Here is a 26,248-nt window from a genome sequence, read left to right as displayed (position 1 = left end):
TGACTTCATGTATGCTATTCTATCTTCTCTGCCAGCATCTCTTGCCCAGCTTTGCATCTGTCCCTTCCCTTCATCCTCTGCTCTGGAGAGGAGGGATCTGTGGCCCTCAAGATGTTGCTGGGCAAAACTCTCATTATCACAGACTACCATATATGCTGACTGAGGCTGATGGGACTTGAAGTCTATCAACATCTGGAAGCCATGTGTTCCCCATACTTGCACTATTGTTTCCAAAGAACATCATCAGTCCCTTGGGAGGCTCCTTCTGTCCCTTTTTAATGCAAAGCATTTATGACTTATGTGGCTCAGCACAATGTGTGTTATTGTTCACATCCCTTCCCTACCCCCCTTTACTATTTTTTAAAAATAAAAAACTAGTTCTTTGCTAACATCCCTTCCCTTAATGTACATTACCCAATGGGCTATGTTCCCAAAGCACAGGCAGATCAGTTTAGACATTGCCATCAGACAGCACCTGTTTTAATGGATCAAATGGCTTTCCGAAATGGAACCAAGGGTTCACACAGAGATCCCTGCAACAAAGGTTGGGGTGGAGGTGGGGAATACCGCATTGCCTTTGTGCTCTGCTTCGAGTTCTTGCTTTCCTTTCAGATTCTTTTTTTTTCTTTTTCTTTTTCTTTTCATTTTATAATAAACACACAAAACAAAACAAAAACAAACAGACAACACACAAAGATTCTTACCAAATCCTACTTTTTCTTAACCTAGTTAGGCGACTTCCCCAAGTCCCCCCATTTGAATTTCAATATTTATCAACTTTAGCAGTATACCATTTTAACAATTAAACATCAAAATATTATTACTATAAAAATTAATCAAAATTAAGCACTAAAACATCATAAAACACTAAACACTGGACATAAATCCTAATTCTACCCCAAAAGCCTATATCAACTTCCCTAAGGATTTTAAAATTTTAAATATTACAATATTTTTTCAATTCCTTTCAGATTCTTAACTCTTTTATGCTGGTATTTGAGTTGCTGGCACTCAGTGCTGAACTAAAGACAAAGGTTGCATAGCAGGGAGATTTGCAAGTTCTGACACTCTGGCTTTGTCCGTTGGCTCTTGTGATGCAACGTTGGGTTGAGTCAAGGCTAGGGCAAAAGAAGGGCTACCTACACATTTGTGCCACCAGCTCCCCAAAAAAGGCCATGGCCAGGTTTGTTCTGCACACATTAGCAGGTTTTGCTTCTTGTCTCCATGTCTCCAGCTGATTGCTGAAGACTGATGGTAACCCTACTGTGGAAGCAGAACTCTTGGTGAGGAAAATGAAGGTTACAGTGAACATGCAGGGACAGGAAAGGGTGAAACTAAATAGCACTGGTGGAATAGAAATATGCTGATACTTGGTCAAGAGAGGATCAATGGGACTTCCACTTGGCAACCATTCTGATCGGATGAGGAAAATCTCGCTCCGAGATTTCCTAGCGCTTTGGAGGATGGGGGGACACCGCATGATCTGCAGATGAAGGGTGGTATACAAATTTTAATGATGATGATGATGATGATGATGATGAAAAGCTGAGTGTTGGGAGGTTTGGGACACGCAAAGGACTCCTTTGCACAATGCATAATTAAAATATGGAACTGGCTCCTACAGGAGTCAGTGATTGCCACTTTCTTGGATGGCTTTAAAAAAAAGGATATGATGAATTCATAGAGGATAAGGCTATCAAGGGCTATTACCCATGATGGTTATGTTCTACCTCTGCTGTCTGAGGTAGTATGCTCTGAATACCAGTTGCTGGAAGGATGGGAGGTAGAATAGCAGGCATGATTCCAATTTCACACACACACACACACACACACACACACACACACACACACACACAGAAGATTTATACAAGGCTGCGTTGACACATCAGCCATTGTTGCTCGTTGCTTCTTCTCCCTTTCTGCCTTCAACAATCACCAACTGTGGCTCCGACTATACTTGATGCTTCTGCATTGATTACTTTCACTTTCAGCCAATTCTGAGTCAAATCCCTCTCTGTGGTGACCTTCTGGGCATGCTGAGATGAAGGGCCAGGTTGACAACTTAATTGAAGCAAAAGGCTGCCTCAGACACAAGGATCTCAGATGGATTTTCTTTTCTTCTTCTTTTTCTTGCCTGAGGTGTGCCTGGCATCATTCCATCAACAGATTTTCCAGAGAGAAAGAAGATTCCTGCACACATTCTTAGGAATAGAGGAAGGTGCTTTGTCAGACCAACTAGCTCAGTACCGTCTACTCTGACCAGCAGCAGCTCAGCAAGATTTTAGGCAGAAGACATTCCTAGTCCTACCTGGAAATGCTGGGGATTGAAATTTGTGAGACAGATGCTCTACCACTGCACTATAGTCCTTGTGCAAGGCTGGCTCAAGACTTTCTGATACCTGAGGCGAACAAGAAGATGGTGTCTTCCTTCCCATTTTACATAAAATAAAAAGGAAAGAAATGGGAGTGCCTGATCACCTCATCTGTCTCCTGAGAAATCTCTATGTGGGACAAGAAGCTACAGTTAGAACTGGATATGGAACAACTGATTGGTTCAAAATTGGGAAAGGAGTACGACAAGGTTGTATATTGTCTCCCTGCTTATTTAACTTATATGCAGAATTCATCATGCGAAAGGCTGGACTAGATGAATCCCAAGCCGGAATTAAGATTGCCGGAAGAAATATCAACAACCTCAAATATGCTGATGACTCAACCTTGATGGCAGAAAGTGAGGAGGAACCTTTTAATGAGGGTGAAAGAGGAGAGCGCAAAATATGGTCTGAAGCTCAACATCAAAAAAACCAAGATCATGGCCACTGGTCCCATTACCTCCTGGCAAATAGAAGGGGAAGAAATGGAGGCAGTGAGAGATGTTACTTTCTTGGGCTCCTTGATCACTGCAGATGGTGACAGCAGTCACGAAATTAAAAGACGCCTGCTTCTTGGGAGAAAAGCAATGACAAACCTAGACAGCATCTTAAAAAGCAGAGACATCACCTTGCCTACAAAGGTCCATATAGTTAAAGCTATGGTTTTCCCAGTAGTGATGTATGGAAGTGAGAGCTGGACCATAAAGAAGGCTGATCGCCGAAGAATTGATGCTTTTGAATTATGGTGCTGGAGGAGACTCTTGAGAGTCCCATGGACTGCAAGAAGATAAAACCTATCCATTCTTAAGGAAATCAGCCCTGAGTGCTCACTGGAAGGACAGATCGTGAAGCTGAGGCTCCAATACTTTGGCCACCTCATGAGAAGAGAAGAATCCTTGGAAAAGACCTTGATGTTGGGAAAGATGGAGGGCACTAGGAGAAGGGGACGACAGAGGACGAGATGGTTGGACAGTGTTCTCAAAGCTACGAACATGAGTTTGACCAAACTGCGGGAGGCAGTGGAAGACAGGAGTGCCTGGCGTGCTATGGTCCATGGGGTCACGAAGAGTCGGACACGACTAAACGACTAAACAACAACAAAATAAAAAGGCCACCAGACATAACTAGAAAACCTGCCTTTAAGAGAGAGGCATGTTTGTTACTTGAAACCCAGAAAAGGGAAGAAGGTAGTGCAATGAATGCAATAGAAGAAACCAGGCAAGGAGAAAACAATCTCCCAGCCAGTCTCCTGCCACTCCACTCCACCCCAGCCAGCAGCCAAGTCTCAGATGCACCATCTTGGGTTGCAACTAATCAACAAGAGCAACCTCTGCTTTGGTTCAAGTGCGGACCATCAGATCAGAAACAATGTGTTAACATAATTGTCTGGCTGCTTGGCAGAAGCAAATGGCAGCCTTAACTTGGTGGTATGATTATTTGATTGGCTGGAGCATGCCAGGGCATGAGGGTGAATTTTCTCCCTTTGCACATCTCATTCTGAAGGGCTTGTTACTGCTTCAAAAATCAGTGCTCCCTCCCCATGCTCCAAGTGCCACATAGTAAATATCACACACAGAGACACACACATGTGCGCGCGCGCGCACACACACACACACACACACACACACACACACAGAGTCTTCTGGATGAAAGTCAGCCTTACATATGTCTACATCTCCCTGGGCTGCAAGTAGAGTTGAGCTGAAAATTTCTGAGAATTTCCTCTCCCCCACCCCTCACAAAAATACAATAAGTTTTCCACCGTTTTCAGTATGGTAGTCACCATTTTCCCTTTACAACACCCAAAAGTGTGCTGGGCATTGTGGAGGATGCAGAACATAATTGCTGCTAATATAGCAGCAGCGGGGAGGGGGGGGTTAAAAAAAAGGCAGCATGCTTCAAAATAGCAGTGGCTGGAAATTGCAGGTGAGCAGAGCTCTGTTTCACTCGGATCCTGGGTACAATCACCATCATTTTATTATTTGTACCCCACCCATCTGACTGGGTTGGCCAGGCCACTCTGGGAGGCTTCCAAGAGACTTCCCAAAGGCCTCTGGTTGGAGAGGCCCACACCCAAGAAATGGTTTCTTCTCTCCCTGGAAAAGCAGTCAACTAAATCATTTATCTACTTATATAATTTATGTCCCATGCTTTTTCTCCAAAGAGCTCCAGGTGGTTACATGGTGCTTCACCCCACCCCTCATTTAATGTCCACACTAACCCTGTTGTTAGGATGAGAGGCAGTGGCTGACCCAAAGTGAACTGCATGGCAAGTGAGGATTTGAACCCTGGTCTCCCAGGTCCTATCTTGACACACTAAACACAACACCACACCAGCTGTCTCTCATGTTGGTTTTTCTGAAAAACAAGGTGCAGCCCTTGGAGTGGTCATTTTCACTCCACTCTGGCTGCTAAACAACCTAATCCATAATTATGTGCTCATGCATAAAAATATTGAAAACGTGTTCTGTGCTGTTCAAGGCATGACCATCAAATCCTTCTCTTAAATCCACGAGCTGGTACACTTTGATAAGCTGACACTGTAGCAAAGCAAGTAGCTGGAATTGTCCACCCTGCCAATGTGCCACTCCACTTCTGTATCTTTCCAGCGGTCTGTGGCTGACCTATAATCCCATGCAATCTGTGCCTTTTTGGCTGGCTCACAGTGGCAGTGGTGGTGGGCGAAAGCTAGCTCTGTTGTGTCAAAGGGAAGAAGACAGATTAACTGCACGTTCTCTTCAGATGCTCATCAAGTGATAGCTTTGTTCCAAAGGATGTGTGTGTCACCCTTCCAGTGAAGTAATATTTTGAGAGCACAATCTCAGCTTGCATTTGTATGACTCCTTTGCAACATTAAATTGACCCTACTTCTTTCCTCTCACTTGTCACACACTGCAGTGGGGAACCACTTGGGACTACAAAACTGGATGGTTGTTTCACACATTGCATCTTTTTAGGGGCACACCTAAAACAGCCTTGTACCAGAGCATCCGTAGCAACTTTCTCAGGGTTGAGGGTCACATGTGTTTACCTACACAGGTGTTATAAATCACTGGGGGACCTTGGTGGTTACAATTTATAGTCCAACTTTTCTCCAAGGAGATCAAGAGGGTTTTCATGGTTCTCTCCTCACCTCCATATAACCCTATAAGACTCTTAATCTCAGGATTGTGTGTTCAAGACCCACATTAAGCAAAGGATTCCTGCATTGTTGCAGGGGATTGCACTAGATAACCCTCACAGTCCTTTCCAACTCTACAGTTGCATCTCACACAAGATTTCTTTTAAGGCCCAGGAGCTTTTAAGGGCTCCCCTCCCCACTGTATGCACAAAAAGTAACGTGTTGCTAAGCCACCAAGCAGTGCAGGTCAAAGCAGGACAAGCAAGCACAAGCTATTTTGCATTTTCTTTCTCTTGCCAAGAACTTGTGCATGCCTATTGTTAGAGCTGATGCTTTAAAGTGTGTGTGTGTGTGTGTGTGTGTGTGTGTGTGTGTGTGTGTGTGTGTTAACATGCAAGCAAATGTACAGGTTTGTAACTTAATAACCCATCGTATACTGGCAGGTTATTCTTCATGCTCATTGACACAACTGCCCAAAGTACCATTTGCATGGTGTTAACTCAAATGTCATTTGAACTATGGACTAATTTTCAGTGGCTGTTTTTATAGTACTGTTTGGCTGAGTTTGGGGAGAGGAATGGAGCCACTGAACATCTTGCAGAAATATTCTTAAGTTGCTAAACTGATTTAATGAGGGCGGAAGGCAGAGGAGCAAATCTATTTCATACAAAAGTGCCTTTATTAGTGCCAATTGGTACAGCTGTGTGGAACTGGCCTCTTCAGTTCATCAGTTTTCAGGGACATTCCTTCTCCACTCCTTCTGGCAGAGCAAAGGTGGATCACATACATCCACAGGTCAAATCTCACTCCATGGCACTATATGGAGTTGGATATTGGGGGTGGGGGAGATAATATAGCCCTACCTTACCCCTGGTAGTTCTTGTAAAGGTTTTCAACCTTTTGGAGTCCACACTACATTCTCCCTGCAACACCTCTGTAGGGCCCTGGAGTCCAGTTATGTCACCCCTTTCCTGTAGAGCTGGCAACCTCTCAGCCCATTTCGAACTCCCTCACTTGTGTAGGGTTCCCTCAGCCTCCTCTCCTCTCCTCTCCTTGGGAGTCTTCCAGGCAGCCATCGCCCCTGGTCACTGAGTTGCTGCCCCTGAGTGCTTTATTGCTCTGCCCCACAGGGGCATGGGATGAGAATGCCTTCAGCCTTGGTGTCCTGACAGAAAATGGCCAAAGGCTAGCACTTTACTCACCTTGGAAGGCAGCAGTGGTAGCAGTGGGAACTGCTTGGCCTGCATGGTGGAAAGGCTCCCCTTCAACACCAGGCACTTAGCTCCCAAGCAGGCATTGCACACAGCAAGTACAAGAAAAGCCTACGCAGTTCCTGCATCCCACCATAGCTGCCAAGTTATCCTTTTTTTAAGGGAAATTCCCTTATGCTGAATAGGCTTCCTCGTGTGAAAAGGGAAAACTTGGCAGCTATGCCTCCCACTTGTCTGTCCATTCCCAACAGCAAGGGTTGGTGGACTACCTGGCTGGGCTCCCTCACCCACTTGCTTGCTCCAAGGCCACCTCATCTTCTGGCAACCAGCACACCCTGGCCAGCCCCAGAGGCACCATTTGCCTGGGGAGCTTGTAGCCAGGGCTGCTGCAACAAACAGCTGTGCAAGCCTTGGTGAGGCAGAGATGCAAGAGGGCATCAGAGGAGGGAGGGAAGGAAAGAGGGACAGAGGCCAGGGTTGCTTGCGTCACCCATGACCATCCTTCAAGGGTTTCATGGCACACTGGTTGAAAACCACTGTCTTACCTTATAAAGCTACTGTATATAATTATACCCATTATATATGCTAATTATAAATTATTAAACTACCACTTCTCATCTGCTGTTGTACTTCAAATAATGTGTTTTAACAGTTTTACATAACCATGACTTTTTTCAAATATTCTGAAAAATATTTCCATTCTTCAAGAAATTTTTCTTCATTCTGTTCTTTAACTCTCACAGTTAGTCAAGCCGTCTATTCCATCATCTTCATGAGCCATTCTTCTTTTTTCATTGGGATGTCCTCTTCTTTCCCAGAACTATTATTATCTATATGCAAATATATGGTGATTTAATCCATTTATTAACTGACAAAAATGTGTACAATTAATTGACTAGCGTTTCTATACAGCAATAAAACAACAACAGCAATGGCAATAGCAAAAACATTTTTGTATAGCTAAACAGCATCTATTTTGCAGAGCAGAAATCACCTGTCTACACTTATGATTAGTAGAGTTCTTTTACATGCAGCTCTCTAAACCTGCTGAGCAGAGAAGCGGCTTTCACATCTTTTCTCTCAGCATCTAGCGTGTTCTTAGATTGCAAGGGCACCCTCTAGTGTTAAATATATGCCACACTTTATCGTTCTAAACTCAAAAGGATCTTTAGCAAAAAAAAATATCTATATGTGCTCATGGTGCAGTGCAGAGTGAAATAAGCAAGAGGCAGGTTCTTAGCTCCTGGGGGCTTGCAGCCTAAATTAGACTGGGTGGCAGGGAGGAAGGTTAATCAAGAGAGTGGAACTATGATAAGGTAAGAGTTGCAAGCTGTGAATGTAAGCAAAGGTCATTTCCAGCTGATCTGGTTTTTGGCCATTCAACCTAATCTGTTTGCACAAAGCTTGCAGGGAGGTTACAGGATGCCACATCAAGCAATTGTTATCCCACACTTCCCAGTGCTTTTTCTTGTTGCTTTACCTATTGATTACAAAAAGTCGGGGAAAGGGGAGCTGTTTGTTGCAGAGGAGCACCAAACCAATTTTAAATGTACAACTTGAATTTGCTGATATGTGATTGAATCCAACTTCAAAATTAGTATCCACCTGGAAACACCATGAATTAATTTCAGAATGTGAGGAATGGATTGTGGTGAAAGGATCTGTTGACCTGCAAATGTCAAAATTTTACCACCACCTCACTTTTGGCAAATGTTGAATTGTGGCATCCTTGGTTTGATTTGATTTGATTTGCTTCCTTAGTTGCCGAGTTCCATGGCTTATATTTTGAAATATACTGTCTTTTGCTTAAGGATCAGCAGCTTTTAGCTGACTTATTGCACCCATAGTTTACTGTTTGAAATGAGCTGCATGGAAATCGATATTCAACATAGAACCAAAAGTTTAACTGTAGGGCAATTATTAAAAGGTAAAGGGACCCCTGACCGTTAGGTCCAATCGTGGACGACTCTGGGGCATAGCTGTCAAGTTTTCCCTTTTCTCGCGAGGAAGCCTATTCAGCATAAGGGAATTCCCCTTTAAAAGAGGGAGAACTTGACAGCTATGCTCTGGGGTTGCAGCGCTCATCTTGCTTTACTGGCCGAGGGAGCCAGCGTTCGTCCACGGACAGCTTCCGGGTCATGTGGCCAACATGACTAAGCTGCTTCTGGCGAACAAGAACAGCGCATGGAAACGCCATTTATCTTCCTACCGGAGTGGTACCTATTTATCTACTTGCACTTTGATGTGCTTTTGAACTGCTAGGTTGGCAGGAGCAGGGACTGAGCAACGGGAGCTCACCCCGTCACAGGGATTCAAACTGTCAACCTTCTGATCAGCAAGCCCTAGGCTCTGTGGTTTAACCCACAATGCCACCCGTGTCCCTAATTCTTTATTAGGACCAAGTTTTAAAAAATGTTTATCTAGTAAAAAGCCACAAGACCATGAGAAAGCATTTGAAACCTCATCTGCACTAGACATTTAAAGCACAATCATACCACTTTAAACAGTCATGACTTCCCTAAAAAATCTTGGGAATTGTGGTTCATCAAGGGTGCTGAGAGTTCTTAGCAGATCCCTATTCCCCTCTCAGAGCTCCAATCCTGAGTTCCCTAAGAAAAGGGATTGACTGTTTAAAAACCTCTGGAAATTGTAGCTGTGTAGGGGGGAATAGGGGTCTCCTAACAACTCCCAGTGCATATTTTTTTTATGCTGAATATTGAGCAAAAATAAATGGGGGTGTGGTGGGGAAGGGAGGATATTGCTGCACTTGTTGTTGTTGTTTAGTCGTTTAGTCGTGTCCGACTCTTCGTGACCCCATGGACCATAGCATGCCAGGCACTCTTGTCTTCCACTGCCTCCTGCAGTTTGGTCAAACTCATGTTGCTGCACTAGGTGGGGGAAATTCCTCATTTGCAGATTGTTGTAAGAAGGGATGGGACAGCATAGCTGTAGGGTACAGCACAAATTCAAACCTTGCTTCATTCCTCAGGCCTGAGGTTCTCTACCCCTGACCTGTGTCAAACGCTTAAATATTTGAAAATTACCAGGCATCACTTGTCAAAAGGATGACAATAGAAAAGAATACCTGGTCATCCTTCCAGAGATTGAATTGTCACTTTTTTTTAATGGGCAATGTCAGCTAACAATAGTTAAGCTACAGATGTGATAAGTGATGTAATATTTATAGGATCATTTCAAACTCTGCTTTGAGCCTTAGCAAAGACAGTTACGAAATCAGCAGAGGTTATTTTGTCTGCATCCAAGACCTGTCAATTCGATGGCACTCCTTTTTTCCTTCCTGTGTCTTATGAACAACGTCATCGTGCGCTGTGCAGAAAGTCGCACACAAACTCACAGAGCAAGTGACCCACCAAAGCACGCATAATGCAATCAAGTTATCAGAAGTTATTTTAGCCAGTGAGGAGGCCCTTCATGATCTTAACAGCAGGGAGTTTGAAACAAACAGGCCTGATTGACAGAACAGAAGAAGGAAAGCTAAAGAAGACACTGCCAGCTTGGGAACTGAAGGCCTTTCATGTAACAAGGTGACCCGACTTTAAAGTGGAGAATTAATGACGTTCTAACACTCTACTCAGCCCACCTTTCCTTTTTGCCACTTGAAATATCCTATTAAATGTTAATGTGTCAGGAATGTGCCGACTATGCTCCCACTTTTCCTCCAGTGAATCTTTAAACTATTGGACTACACTTCTGATGGCCAAAAGGGACATCGATCTGAGACAAAGATGCTGTATGCATTCTGCAGGCCTTTGATGCTTAATTAGATAAACCAAGGGAGATATTAAAAGAAAAGTAATTAAAACCAGAGTGCTGCGAAGTGCTTTCCTCCAATACACAATGCAATTAAACTGCATGTGAAACCTTGGACAATGCCCCAAGAGACAGGGAAGAGGACCTTTGTTGAAGCAGCATTTCCCAGTTTTCAAATTGCCCCCAAGGGACACACCCCAAAGATTGTGCATGATGTATGTATTCTTTTCCCCCCATCTCCACCTCTGTTGAGCACAGAGGCAGAAGTTACTCTGCACAGGAAGTCATCTTATTGCATAGCAACAAAGAAAAGAAAAGAGCTTCCTCTCTTGTTCTGTTCAATCCTAAGCACCACCAGCAATTTCCTGTCTGAAGCATGGAATTGCTTTGATTTAACCCTGATTGAATTTGATTTAACCCTGTTGAAAGTGCAACAGCAGGGATCGTTATGTTTGTAACTTAAGGGTTACAGAACATCAGCTCACCTAGGGTGAGTGTGACTGGTGCAGTCACATTGGGTGCCACCCTTCAGGGGGTGTCAAAACACAGGGTGCCACAAAGGCCACCACTGGTGGGGTACTGCTTAGCAACCAGGAAGTGCCATGATATTTGCTGAGTAAGCACATGCCCTGATTGTACAGTTCTGAGGGAGCCTCATTCTGTGTATTTGGTTAAATGTCACTCTGCTATGTACAAGGACTGGCATAAGAAAGGCAAAGGTTCTCTGTCTCTCCGGTTACTATACACCAGGTTTTGTTCAGTTTTGATCTGTAAAGTGTTATCAGGATTTCTTTTCTCTCTGGATTTCAGCTGCATTATTTATGTGCCTTTGCCAGCAAATCCCAGAGTGTTTGAGGAGTAATGAAAAATTCGCAGAAAACTGGGAAGTCTTGGATGAACCCTACTAGACCTAGTAGGGTTTCCACCTCTCTTCCAACCTGTTCCCTCTTCCAGCTTTCAACTGATAAAATTCCACCCACCAGCCCATTCCATGTTCATTCCATGCCCCCCGAAATTTTCAACTTTCCTTACTCGGATAAATTTATTCCCCAGTTTCCTCCATTCACAAACCCCAAGCATGGTTCAGCACACAAGTATTAAAAACTTGATAGGTTTTCTTATAAAGTACTAGCTGTACCTGGGCACACATTGCCGTGGCTTAGTCAGGGCCCCGTGTCGTATGAGAGGTGGAGGAAGGCAGGATATCCCTTCCTCCAATTTCCATGGGGTGTGTCATCCCCCCCACCGGCATCTCCGTAACTTGGGCTGGGGAGCGGCCTGCTCCCTGGCGGCAGCGCAATCTCCGGGGCAGGCGGGGCTGGGGAGCGGCCAGCTCCCTGGACGGTCTGGGTCTCGTGGGGCGGTGAGGGATGGGGAGTCGCCTGCTCTTGAGGTGGTGCTCCCTGGCGAAGGTGTGGTCTCTGGGGCGAGCTGGGTCCCAGGGTGGTGGGGGTCAATGGGGAGTGGGCGGGATTATGGCAGTATTTTTGTCGTATGTTTCGTTGATGTCCACTGGAGGGTGCAATTTTTTTACAGAAATCCAGGTTTTTACCTGGCCTAGGTGTGTCATCTGTCCAATGTAAGTGCATGGAAACACTCCCACAACTGCATGTGATGTTGTGGCCAAATTTGAGCATGATCGGGCAAGCAGTTTCAGAGAAAAGTGTGCTTTAACAAACATGGACCTTCTACATTTATATATATATTTAGATAGATTTTCAATGCAGTTTACAGCTGAACCAGAAAGTCCATTTGAAACCAGCAAGATCACCTCCAGATGAAGATGAGTAGGATTCGTCTGTTCACTCCCCCTGCCCTAACCACTTTAAATTCAGCACTTAATAAACATTTCAGGAAGTGAATTTCCATGCCGGATTGCGAATCTGTCTGCTTAGCAAATGGGGCAAACTATTCCTACAGCATTTTGGTTTTAAACTTTGCTGCTGCTGCTGCTGTTGTTGTTGTTGTTGTTGTTGTTGTATTTCTTCTAACAGTGTGAATCCCTCCAGGAAATGTTCTCTGCTTTTGTAGAAATTAGACATCTCTTTGGAATATTTCCATTTCCTCTTATTGAATTCTTGGTTTTAAAAAAAGAAACCTTGGTGGGTCAGTTAATAGGAAACATGCAGCCCAAGCTGTTTGACTAGTACCTCCCAGTGTGATATACTGTAGAAAGGGCAGATGCTGTCAATATTGATTGACCACAACTCAGGGGGTTTTCTTCCTTTCCCCTTTCTCACATTGCTATAAGTGCCTCTCCCTATTAAAATCAAAGAAGAGCTGTGCATCACTCATGAGCACATGTTAAACATTTCTTAAAAGCATATTAATTGGCACAGCTTCATACAAAATTACTCAGGAGGAAATCGCACCATGTTCAAGGGAGCTTCCACCCCAGTAGTTGTGCACAAAACTGCAACCTTCAATAGATGCCCTCTGTTACTTCAAGGCAGATTGTGGAACAAGAACTTAGGGCTCACCAGGGCTCACCTTTGCTCTGCATTTCTAGGAACAGGTCCAGGCTTCCCAGGTCAAGGTCCCTCCATAGAAAATTTGCTCTTTATCAATAAATTGGAGCAATTGGCAATCTGCAGGAAACTCAGTATGTAATTTACTCCAATTCAGCAGTAGTGATTGAGTTTTCCTGGGGGAAGCAATAAGGCAAAACAAAAATGCTTGGATACAGACTAGGAAAGTGTGTACCTCTGCCTAGAAAGCATAGGGCATGCATGAGCCAATTGATAGGGTTAGTGTTGTGGAGAAGTGTTACAAAATTTCTATCCTCAGGCCACACACACACCCAGCTATATCAAATGCAGCCCTCCGAGCTTCTCTGTCTGGTCCTCAGGACTCTCCTCAGGTCACAGCCTCTCCCTAGTCTCACTGGCCCTGTTTCATACATTCCTTGAGTGGTTTTGCCTAGCTGGAATGTGTCCTTGAACTCTGATAATGCCTCTTGTTTCCCTAGATGGAAGACAGTGAGGGATGCGTATTTGTAGAAGCCCACTGTACAAAGGTCCCATCCATCATTTACATGCGGCCCCCAGAAGGCTGCTCAGAAAGGAATGCAGCCCTCAGACCAGGCATAGGCAAACATGGCCCTCCAGATGATTTGGGACTACAACTCCCATCATCCCTGACCACTGATCCTGTTAGCTAGGGATGATGGGATTTGTAGTTCCAAAACATCTGGAGGGCCGAGTTTGCCTATGCCTGCCTCAGGCTAAAAGAAAGTTTCATTGGGTTAAGGAAAACCATCAGCGCTCAATCCCAAAACTGATATATATATATATATATATATATATATATATATATATATATATATATTAAAAAAACCTCTTTCCAGAAGAAATGTATAGACCATTGTGCTCTCATCCTTACAACCATCCATCTAACTTTCCTTGTTCTGCGTCTTTTCTCAGGTCAACCACTAACAGTTGCCTGCAAAGCATTTTTTGGGTTCAGCGGAGAGTCTGGTCCAATGATCTACTGGACACGAGGAGAGAGATTTATCGAAGAACTCGAAAATCACATTAAAGAAGGGGAAATCAGGTACATGGCACCACTCCAAAATTAAAAACAACTACAACAACCATGTGCCTCAAAATTGTGTAATTAGCAGGCTGCTTGTGTTGAACAGAGAACCATTCCCTAGTCTAGCTGTTGGTTGATAGATGGCTAGCTCCTTAGCATCATTTGGGCTTGTGCTTCCTTCTTGTTCCTGAAGAAACTGTAGAGATTTTGCAATGATGTCTCTGGAGTCCCTTGTCTAAAGCCAATGCATCTCTACTTGGGTTTGGGGACCTTCTTTAGCCTTTAACACAGCCTGCTGTTGGCCTCTGCCACAACACTTGGGAAACTGTCTTAATTGCACCGTATCGATGTAATCTAAAAGATGGATGGCATCCTATGAGAGAAATATAGCTTCAGTTGCCCCTGAACTACGCATGCTACCCACACATTGTATTCAGCAACTGTGTGCCCAGCTTTCACCATCTAATCTGTGCTTTTCACATCTACTAATTCTGTTGGCTTTGCTATTAAGTGGTGCATGGGTGGTGAATATCCCTTGTTGCACTGGAACAATTGCAATCTTTGCAGCCTCAGCATGGCCCTCTCCTGTTTTTCTCTCACTCTGGGCAAGCATGTCTTTGCAAAGTGAGTTTGAAAGCAGGGAGAGATGGCATGTCAGACCTTGGCCAAGCTCAGGAGTATGCCATACCTGGGGTGGTATCAGTGGCAAGGTTGGTTCTGTCTTAGCTAAACAAGCACTCACAAGGCCGGAGGAAGTAGATGCAATCAAAGGCAGATAGGGATGGAAACGAAATAGTTTTGTTTGCATTTTTTATTAGAAATCACACTTCTTGTATGTGAACCAAAAAACAGCTATCCTTCAATATCTACACTTTGCCATATTTTATGATGCAGTTGTCCAAAAACAATATGTACCCCCCCCAAAAAAAAATACAAAAAGAAATTTGGAAAAAAGCTTAGGTTGAAATGTGCCTAAAAGTCAATATACAGTGGTACCTCAGGTTACAGACACTTCAGGTTACAGATGCTTCAGATTACAGACTCTGCTAACCCAGAAATAGGACCTCAGGTTAAGAACTTTGCTTCAGGATGAGAACAGAAATCGCGCAGCAGTGGCGCGGCAGCAGCGGGAGTCCCCATTAGCTAAAGTGGTACTTCAGGTTAAGAACAGTTCCAGGTTAAGAACGGACCTCCAGAACGAATTAAGTTCTTAACCCGAGGTACCACTGCATTAATGAGAATACCCCACAAAACAGTTTAAGAGAAAACTGCTTTGCAAAAATGTCAAATCTGCATATAAAAATGTATGCATTAGAAGTATGTGCACTAAAATGCTACTGAATTTTCATTAGCATTGTTTGTATATATGGATATAGATAGATGATAGATAGAGATAGATAGAGATCTGTAGATATACAGATACAGATATAGATATATGAAGAACTGAAATGTGAAGAACTGAATTCAAGATAGGAAAAAGAGAACCGAAATTAACATATTCATCTGCCCCTAAAGGGAGACTGGTTTTCAGGATCTATAGAAGGCAGGCAAGAACTGGAAAGACTAGGAAAAATGGGAGTGGGTAACTGAATCTGGCCAATGGGTGCCCTGAATCTTGCCTATGCCCTGTTGGCTGGGTTTGACCATCTGTCAGGCACCCGACATCACAATGACATCAAATGAGCTTTTTTTTTTTTTTTTTTGTCCATGCTGTTTGCAGTCAAACCCTGCAGGCAAAGGCACAATCTTATGCAAGCCCCAATGATCAGCTGGTGTTTTGGAATTGCAGAGTGCCCAATTGCATCACGTATTACATTAGGTGGAGGGAAGCTAGATGTGACTTGCCCAAATTGACCAGAATTTCCCCACTACTGGGCTATTCACAAGTAAGATATTCCTCATGACCAACTGGAAGGCCTACAGATATACTCTGGATGGGGCTTTGAAGTCTCATAGTTAAAACCCTCCCAGCCTTTAATGCCCAGCCTCCAGAGCAGCGGTGGAGAACCAGGTGTTGCAAGACTTCAACTCACATCATTCCCAACCCTTTGCCCTGCTGCTGGCTGGTGTTGATGGGAGTTAAGAGTTTTAGCAACATCTGGAGGGCCACAGATGCTTCACATTTGCTCCAGAGGAATGGCTGTTCCACCCCAGCCCTGCCCCACCATGAGCGGGTGGCAGGGGCCACCATAACATGGAGGGCATGAAAGCCTGAAGAGGAAGGAGGGGTGGATCCAGAAGGAGCAGGTGATATTTAGATGCATTCAAGTGGATCTGCAGCTTTGGGAAAGTGTTGGAGCGTGGTAAATATATTGCAGCTGTGTACAGGGGGTGGGGGTGGAACAGTCTGGTAAGACCGCTTGTTGAAAGAAATAAAGAAAACTTCAAGCATTGAGTATAGTCTTGCATGCTGCCAAGACAGAGTCAAGAAGTTAAAAACAGCACACATTAGCACATACGTACTGACTTGAACAAACTAAACTTGGAGAAGAAGCAGAAAGCAAAGCAAAGGAAGTGATCTACTTTACCAGCAAGTAGTTACTGAAAGAGAAGGAATCAGGGAAGAGGGGAAACAGGTTGCCTTTCTGTCTATCAGCTCCCACTGGTACAAGTAACTTCCTGCAAGCATCGTTGTAAGGAGTGCTTATTCGCTCTTAGATGGAGGAAGTGAAGGAATGCTAAGAAGAAAGAGAGCAGTCTATAGGGGTCTACCCCCTATCCCAAGCTGTGTTGAGAGCCTGGGGGTGCCTGAGAAGTGCTATGTGCACCAGTATTATGTTTTCCCCCAGCTGAAACATCTGCTCCTTGAAGAAAGCCCCAGACTCAATGTAATACCCCTTCTTTATAGCCACACCCTCCCTCCCTCCCTCCCTCCCTTCTTTCTTTCTTTGGCTTCCTAACTGTTAAAGTAACAGTAAAAACCAGCAACCTGTCTTACCAGTAGCACAGAGGCAAAAGGGCTGACTCTTTAAGAGAAGAGTCCTGCCTATATTGCCATCATCCAGCACGATGTGGGATCAACTCTGTGGTCTTTTCCTGATATAGTGGGGTCCAGCTGATCCACTGCTGAAAGGAATGGCTGTTTGGGAGAGGGTGGGGGGAGCATGGAAGAGGAAAGAATGAAATCTCCTTGCCAGGTGGGTTTTTAAGAGCTGTAATAAAAACATTGTGTAAATCGAACTGGTCCTCTTAAACAAGGAATAATAGTCTTTAAGCCTGCCTGGAGGGTTGTGAATTGTGTCTGATTGGGATGAATTTCAATACTGTCACTTCTGCTGTAACAGAGGAAAATTGTTCAGTTTTGAATTTTACTGCATATAAATTACAAATTGCTAATTTTTCTCTTTCTTTGGTTGAGCCCATAAAACAGTGTACAAATTTCTCAAGAGGCTTTCCCAGAAACTATTAAATTGTCTATCCATCTCTGGTCCCCCTCGCACACCATGTTTCCTGTTTATTTTATTTTAAGATAAGAAAAAAATCAGATTCATACTGGGTTGCATGAAGGGTGAGGATGGAGGCACATTGAATTAAACTCTTATTTTACCCCTCCTTGATTAATTTACCTGTTTGCACTCTCACCCACATGAGATAATGAGGGGGATAGTGAAACCTCCAACAGTGTGAGGAATTATAGGAAGGAGCAAAGCAACGACATGAGAACACTTATCACTGCTGTTACATAGATGGTGTGTTGGATTCTGAGAAGAGGCCATGCTTCCATGGAAAGCTTTCAGGTGGTGCAAGTAGAAAATCTGCAGTCTAAGTGTACCAAAATATGTATGACTCAGTCATGGAATGGGGTAGGGGGGAGGTATCAAAGTTATTAAAGGCCTTGAGCTTAAATTTTATACAGATGTAAATGTGGCACTCTGTCGTTGCTAGCCATATATGAAACCAGGTCTCATCAACATCTTCACAACTGGCTCGGATCCAAAGAACATGTTGCCAAGCAGGGGCGGAGGAAGGGGGGTGGGGGCAGGTTGCCCCGGTTGTCACCACTGGGGGAGGGTGACAAAATGCCAGGTAGCACTCACAGCGAGGCCTGCAGCGCGCCTGAGCCACGCATCTCTCCTGGGAGTGACGCGGTGGCTTGGGTACACTGCCCCATACGGTCCGCCCACTGCCTTCCCACCCCCAGCTGTAGGGCGGCTGTGGGAGGAGGCAGGCAGACTCCTCGGAGGCCCTGCAGACTGTCCTGCCCCAGCTGACCCCGCCCTGTGGGCGGCTGACCCTGCCCCTGCAGGTGGCTGGCCCCGCCCCTGGGCACAGGGCACACGCACTGCCCCAGATGCCCGATTGGCTTGCTCCTCCACTGTTCCCAAGGCTTGTGTTTCAAAGGCTGGCCCTACCATTCATGCATTTGTAAACTCAAGACCTGATTAAAGGTCACAGTGCAGCAGGCCAGTGTTACCAAGGGACAACTGTGTATTGCAGTAAGAAAGACCTGACACCAGCTTGGGATCTAAATGGCCAAAACTTTATTGATTGCAGATGTAAGCTGGATTTTGGAATAGACACAGGGCAAGCATCCTGAATCAGCCAAACCCATTGCTGGCGGATATTGCCATCAGGGGTAATCCTGGCAAATGGACACCATCCATTGATGCATATCTAATGGAGAAATCCCACCAGGATGCCATTCAGGGTTGTTCTACAGGACAGCAGCCCACCTCTTGGCTTTCAGACAGAACTCTTTCCGTGGAGCCCTTTACTGGGATACCCTGAGTTTTATCCCAGATTTTGCAGGTGGGGCACCCTACCAGTTTTAGACTAAGGATACAACCCAGTGTCTTTTTCTGCCAAATGTTGTGTCAAGAAGCACAATAGATTTGTGTGAAATGATGTCATAATTTATGATATAACTCCAGGAGGAATTCAGCATAGGATTACAGTAATCCTTCCATTAGCACAAGCATTTCTGATTGCCAGACAGAATGATCTCCCCTCTTCTCTCCCCACATACTGTTTTTTTGGGATTCTGCCAACCCCCAACACTAGGTAGGGCATGTGGAGGGAGGCGGAAAGCCCTACTGCTCAAACAGACATTTTTGTGGGGCTTCCACAAGTGGGACTCATTAGTTGAATCTGGCCCACTGTTTGCATGTGTTTTCCAATTCCACAATCATAATTCAGGATATACATGGGAGCTGATGTTCTGAAGATCACGTTCTTAGATCACTGCAGCATATGTATGGGAAAGAGTCACTGCATAACTAAAAGAGGAAGCTGCCTTATATCAGGTCAGACTACGGTATATCTTCTCCTAGCCCAGTATCGTCTACTCTGACTGGCAGCAGCTGCCCAGGATCTGAAACAGTCATCACTCCCACCAGATGTTGCCAGGCTCCAACTCCCATAAGCCCAAGCCAGCATGACCAATGGAGAGGGGTGATAGGAATTATACTTCAGAAACATCTGGAGGGCCACAGGCCTGTTTTAACTGGAGGTGGCAAGGACTGAACTTTCTGCATGAAAGCATGTTGTTGCCCTTCTTTTTAATCTACCCTTTTTTCCTTGACCCACTTTCCCCTCCACCATAAGATAATTTTTGCACTCATACTATAATGAAATCCAGAGGAAGTCTTTTTTGGGGGGGGAGATGCTTTGTGAATAAATCCAATCCATCTTCAGTTTCCCTGCCAATGTGAGCCTGACAATCTTCTAAAAATGATTCTTTCTCTTAGGCTTCTCAAAGAGCATCTTGGAGAAAAAATAGTGGAGTTGGCGTTAATCTTTGACGTTGTGAAGGAGCCAGATCTGGCCAATTATACATGCCATGTAGAAAACAGAAATGGGCGGAAACGTGCAAGCATCATTCTGCGTAAAAGAGGTATTCAGGGGTTGTTGTTATTGTTGTTTACTCCTTTTTCTGTTTTGTGGTCCCACCATGATTTTGGAAGAAACTAAGCTGGGTGACTCCCCCGCCACAGTATTTGCATAATATCCCCAGTGATTTCTTCCAGAGCTCTACTGCCCGACAAATAAAATGCACAAATCTACAGTATTTTCTACCCTTGAGCCATTATATACTCCTTTGCCATCTTGCTTTCCTCCCAGTCTTCTCCACCTCATTTTCTCAACATTCACAGCTACTCCTTAAGCAGAAATGGGGAAGACATTTGACCCACTTCTCATTTCGACAAAAACCTGCTTCCCTACCCTACCACCACACCACCTTTTCAGCTTATTCCACCAGTAGAACTCGCCATCATGGCACAGCAGTATTTCCTACTGTCAAGGTACCTACATGACTCTGGGCATCGACCAAGCTACAGAATCCCTACACATTACAAAGAATTTTGAAGAACAATAGCAAATGAGAATGCAGGGACCTCTAAAATGTTCAAGAAGCTTAACCAGCTGCCAGCCCATCAAAATTTAGCACTGTTAAAAGTGCATCAAACCCCTTATAAAATCATTCACATACTTATCAGGTCATCTTCAGAGGCCCTTCTTTGAATACCCCTGGACTTTACACTTCCACACACAGCACAGCCTCCCAACATGCCAGACTTTCATTTAACCATCCCCAGGTCACTCACACTTGTTTAATATCATTTATCCAACAGGGTGGAAGGAGGAGGCTCCGAAGGTGTCTGTTTCTGAGTGATAAGCTTTGATTTACAAAGGAACTGGCATGTTCACAAGCATCTAAGTAAACAGGCTGCCTCTACTAAGGTAGCTGCTTATAGGCTGCCAAATAAAGAGGAAATGCATCACCCAAACAGAGGATTAAAGAGGACAGAGATTTGCATAAATTGTGCATATGCTAACTTACATGTAGAGATGCAAATTAGCCATTGTGTCTGCTCAACAACTGTATTGCAATCTTACTGTTTGTGGGCCACTTCACAGCCCCTTATGGTTTAAACTGTACTTGGATAGAGGACTCCTTCAAACAGAGGTCACCTTCAGATACAGAAGTGTCCTCTGTATAGTGGAGCATATGGGCACTCTAACCTCACAGGGTGGGGTGGAGAGAACAGACCTCAGAAATATGGATCAAGTGAAGCATATTCTAAAGCAGGGGTAAGGAACCTGTGGACCTCCAGCTGTTGCTGCACTACAGAGCCCATCATCCCTCATTATTGGCCATGCTGGTTGGCTTGATGAGTGTTGGAGTCCTACAGCATCAGGGGAGCAACAGGTTCCCCCCATCCCTGTTTGGAATATAGATGGGTGGGTTGTTGGCATATGTCTTGAGAGACAATGGAGTGTGCTTCTGAGGGTGAAACCAAACCACTACATGCAGCCTGGGATTTGCAATAATCAAGGATATGAAAATACCAGATTGTGGTTGTGTGTAGGTACTTTGACTGAGGCTACATTGCCACATAGTTTGTGTGATTTTTATAATGTTGAACCACTGAATCAATATTTTACCTGGACCATACATGCATTTTAAAATTGCCATGAGAACTTTGAAATTTGCTGGAAGCTCTAGCAATGATCGTACCTCAAAGAGGGCCACAAATGCTGGCCAGCTAAGGTGATGCTGATGTTTCTTTTCCAGGTACAGACTTTCCCCAGACTCTGAGGATTTCAGAGTTCCTCCCAGCAAATCAGCCACCTCTTTGTGACTCATTGCACTCAGTGCTGGGTGATCGCACACATCCAGCACTTGCTCCCCAAAGACTTACAGTCATAATAAACCAAATGATTGTATCACGGTGTTCATATTCTATATCCCATGGTCAGCTCCCCTTCTAGCATCTTTCACAGGACTTTGTTGTTGTTGTTTTTTTTAAAAGTGGCATTGACAATTTATAAAAATGATTTTTCTACCTAGTCTCTGCTTCCATGCTGCCTGAACATACTTTTTCGCCGGGGTCACGCAGAGCAGCCACTTCTGCTGTTGTCCATCTACCTAGTTGCAGTTCCACTCCATACAGAACAAGGAAATTGGTTAAGACTTCCATGAGGAGAAGGAGAAAATAACCTTAGGAGCTAGCTGCATGATATGTGCCTATAGATGTATCTGAGCTCCAACATTATTGTTGTTGTTAAAATTAAAAGCAGTTTCAGGGGAGAATTTAGAGTGGCGAAATAGTGGAGGGGAAGAGTGCTTAACCCTTTGCCAAGCCACCTGTTCCCCCAATAGCTGTTTTCCCCCCTCTCCCCCCCCCCAGTTGTCTTACTACCACTGCCACAAGATTCCTAAACCATGTTTGCTCCAGGAAATATATGCAGGGTGTAGTTAGCCTCTTGTGAACATTTTCTCCCTAATGCAGAAAAAAATAAAATAAATCTAACTACTCTATAAACATCTTACAAGAGGAACAACTTGTCTTTCAGTTCAAGAGCACAGGCTGATTTGCTCCGTCAGTTCCTGACAAGTTACACATTGCAGATTAAAAGGAAGTAAGACATCAGTGTCAGTTTAGCACTTGCGCTTGAGAATGTCTGCTTCATGCAAGACAAGAGTGAAGTGTTTTGGGGGGGGGACTTCATATTCTAAGCAGGAATCTACCTTTTGCATTTTAATCATCTGGTGTTCAGCTCAGTGCTTATCCTGTACACTAAAATATTGAAACCACCTTAGTGTTCCAAATAATATATTGCTTCTAGAAGTCTGCTGGCAAAAGAACTGTTGGTAATTCAAATGTTCAAGGGTTTAGAATTCATTGTGAACCTCTCAACTTTTGAAAATGTAGTTGCTCCACACAAGGTGGCTAAAGGAAGCGGTTGCTCTGTCTGCAGTGTCCTCCAGATGTGTCGGACCATCACCCTTGACCATTAGCTAATTTGGCTGGGGATGATGGGAGTTGTATTCCATCTAGAGCAGCCTTTCTCAAACTTGGGATCCACCAATGTTATTGAACTACAACTCCTGTCATCCCTGACTGCTGGCCATGATGGCTAGGAATGATGCGAGTACCTGTAGTAGTCCAACAAGATCTAGGGACCCAAGGTTGAGAAAGGCTGATCTAGAGGGTTCCAGGTTAGTTACCTCTGGCCTAAAGTATAAGGCCAAAGCTCCCTCGGGTGAGAGTTGATGCTGTTACGGTCCAGTCAATAAGTATTGAATTGTTCACCCATATCCCAAAGAACTGGAAATATAGTGTCAGAAGTGCCATGGCTCCATGGTAGAACATCTGGCCTGCATGCAGAATGTCCCTGGTTTAATCCCCAGCGTCTCCACGTAGGCTTTCCTGTTCTGAAAGCTTGGATAGCTACTGCCAGTCCATGTAGAGAGTACTGAGCTAGAGGGACCAATGGTTTGACTCAGTATAAGGAAACTTTCTGTGTAATTTTTACCAGTTAGAAATATGATGAGAGAATATGGGATTACTCCATGATTTTTATCCTAGGGACATATTTTCTTTTCTTCTTCTTTCTTATTAAAAAAAAACAATTTATCAGTGTTTTGTTTTGATTTTTTGGTAACAACTTAAGCAGATACAACAAAAAATTCACTTTCCTCACTTCCCCATGACCACAAAGCAGTCATTTATAACAGGTGTACCTTTTCAATGTTTTTCTCAAGTTACTGAAAGCAGCATAGCATCTTTTGCATGCTAGAAGAGTGCCTGACTCAACTGCTCCAGGAAGGTTTAAGGCTCCTAGCTGGTTTTAGGGATGCTTGTACACCATTAGCTTCTTATTGACCATCAGACGTTAAGAATGTAGGAAGAGGATCAGGTGGATCAGGACAAGGTCCCATCTAATCCAGCACCCTGTTCTCACACTGGCCAACCATATATCTATATGGGAAGCTCAAAAGCAGGACTTGAGCACAGTAGTGCTCACCCAGCATGCAAATCCCAGCAACTGTTATTTAGAGCAGAGGATGGGAGTACAATTTGAAGGATACTTCTGAACCGCAGGGCTCAAAGGACGACTTGTGGGAGCGGTTGGGTGCAGGGATGCCAAAGAAAGGTGTGAGAAACACCAGAGAGATCAGTTCTAGTGCTTTATTAAAGAAAGGTGTAGATTTGCAGCATGTCAGCCTGCCAGATCTCCCAGACTTTATGGCATGGACATCACAGAGACGGCTTATCCATGCCCAAACAAACACCCACACATTCTTTATACACAAAGCAGCATGCGTCACTTTGGCCTGGATTTCCCATCACTTCACCTGACCAGATGAGGGCATAGGTGGCAAATGGCCAAATCTTACAGATAGTTCCCCCTTTCTGGGCTCAGAGCCCAGCACCCCACAGATAAGGGTAACATCAAAGCAAGCCAATTAGCCTATATCAAAGCAAGGGAACATATATGCACTCATTGTTACAACAACTGCTAATTAATTGTGGGGTTATCTGGACTACCAAGACTACCAAGAGCTTCTGGAACAGTTCAACTTTGGTTCATCAGAAGGGTCAAAACAGGTCATGGGTTGGAAATGCTGGACTTTCCCACTGCCTGCACTTTCATACCCTCCAACATTTCTCCAATGAAAATAGGAATGTCCCATCCTATAATGGTAATTTTACTATTAATACCCCACACATCTTCCTGGGTTGCACCTGCCACTCTGGGCAACTTCCAACATATATAAAAACATAAACATTAAACATAAAAAAACGTTCCCTATACAGGATTGCCTTCAGATGGCTCAGAGATCAGATAACTCCATACTCTCCAGCCTTTCTCCAGTGAAAACAGGGACATCCTAAGGAAAAGCAGGACATTCTTGGATCAAATCAGAAACTGGGACAGCTTCCCTAAATCAGGGACATCCCTAGGAAAATAGGGACACTTGGAGGATCTGCACTATTTCTCTTATCCCAGTTTCAGTACCAGACATCATCCCAGCTGGCAGGAAAGCTGTCTAGTGTGTAGACATGGCTAAATGGAGGTTCAGCACACACAATTCACCCATGTGCCAGTGTGGCCTCTAAACTACAAGCTCTGCTCCATTTTAAATGTGAATGGCATCTACCATTGTCGTGGGGCCCGTATTAACTGTACATTTCAAGCAGTATCATACCACAGCCATGGCTCCCCTCAAGGAATCACGCGAATCGTTTGTCAAGAGTACTGAAAGTTCAGAACTCTTTTATGGTTTTTGTGATTTCATTTTTGTGAATATTGGAAAATGAATAAAAATTATTTGGGAAACAAAAGTACTGAGAGTCCAGAGACCCCTACTACCCACACTCCCCTACGATTTCCAGAGTGGTTTAATAGTCTATCCCTCTCCCCAAGAAACTCTAGAAATTGTCCTGTTCCAGAATATGTATTCTATTCCCTTTCCCCCCTGAGGAATCCCTCAAGTCTGCTTGATATTGCCATTTTGGCAAGAGAAGGAGTTCACTATTTGTCAGAAGGTTGGCGGTTCAAATCCCTGCAACGGGGTGAGCTCCTGTTGCTCGGTCCCAGCTCCTGCCCACCTAGCAGTTCGAAAGCACATCAAAGTGCAAGTAGATAAATAGGGACTGCTCCGGCGGGAAGGTGAACGGCGTTTCCGTGCACTGCTCTGGTTCGCCAGAAGCATCTTTGTCATGCTGGCCACATGACCCGGAAGCTGTCTGCGGACAAACGCCGGCTCCCTCAGCCTATAGAGCGAGATGAGCGCCGCAACCCCAGAATCAGACATGACTGGACCTGATGGTCAGGGGCCCCTTTACCTTTACCTTTATTATATGAAGCTGCCAAGTTCCTTATAGCCTTTCTGATAAACCTACCTGCCAAGTTCTAATTCCCCTTTAATGCCATTTAAACTAATGCCCAACACTGCATCTTGTGGCAGCAGGTTCCATAGATTAATAACACATAGAATGTTTTCCTTTCTTTAATTTGAAATTGCCCAGTCACATCAGAAAGCTTTAGGGGGGAAATATAGCCAGTTGGCTAGATCAATGGCTGGGCTCCAGAAACAATTACCATGAGGAAGCCTTTCCATCTCTTTGTTCTGTTGTTCTCTGATACCGTGATATAAACAAATACTTTCAGACTGTAAATTATAGAAGCAGGATAAGTTGCAAGGGGAAAAGTTGACTCCTGAATTTTCTGGGTAAACTTTAAGGCGACGTTGATGGTGTATAAACCGATTGCATCGCCTGTGCTTTTGGAAAGCTTCACGTTGCCTCTTTTCATTCGTTACATCGCCAGAGTTTTATGCCTTTTCCAATGCTTATTTATAACAGCAATAAATATGTGCACTGACAGAGGGTGTAAATTAATACATCTTCTTGGAAGTATCTCTCATAGTATTAGACAGGCTCCTCGTGATTTTTAATGGCTGGGTGAACTGAAAAGCAAGGTTAAGAGTATCGGGTGCCTGCACT

Source organism: Zootoca vivipara, chromosome Z2, assembly GCF_965207765.1.
Source record: "Zootoca vivipara chromosome Z2, rZooViv2.hap1.1, whole genome shotgun sequence".
Taxonomy (NCBI): domain Eukaryota; kingdom Metazoa; phylum Chordata; class Lepidosauria; order Squamata; family Lacertidae; genus Zootoca; species Zootoca vivipara.
Note: the sequence above shows the minus strand (reverse complement) of the source record.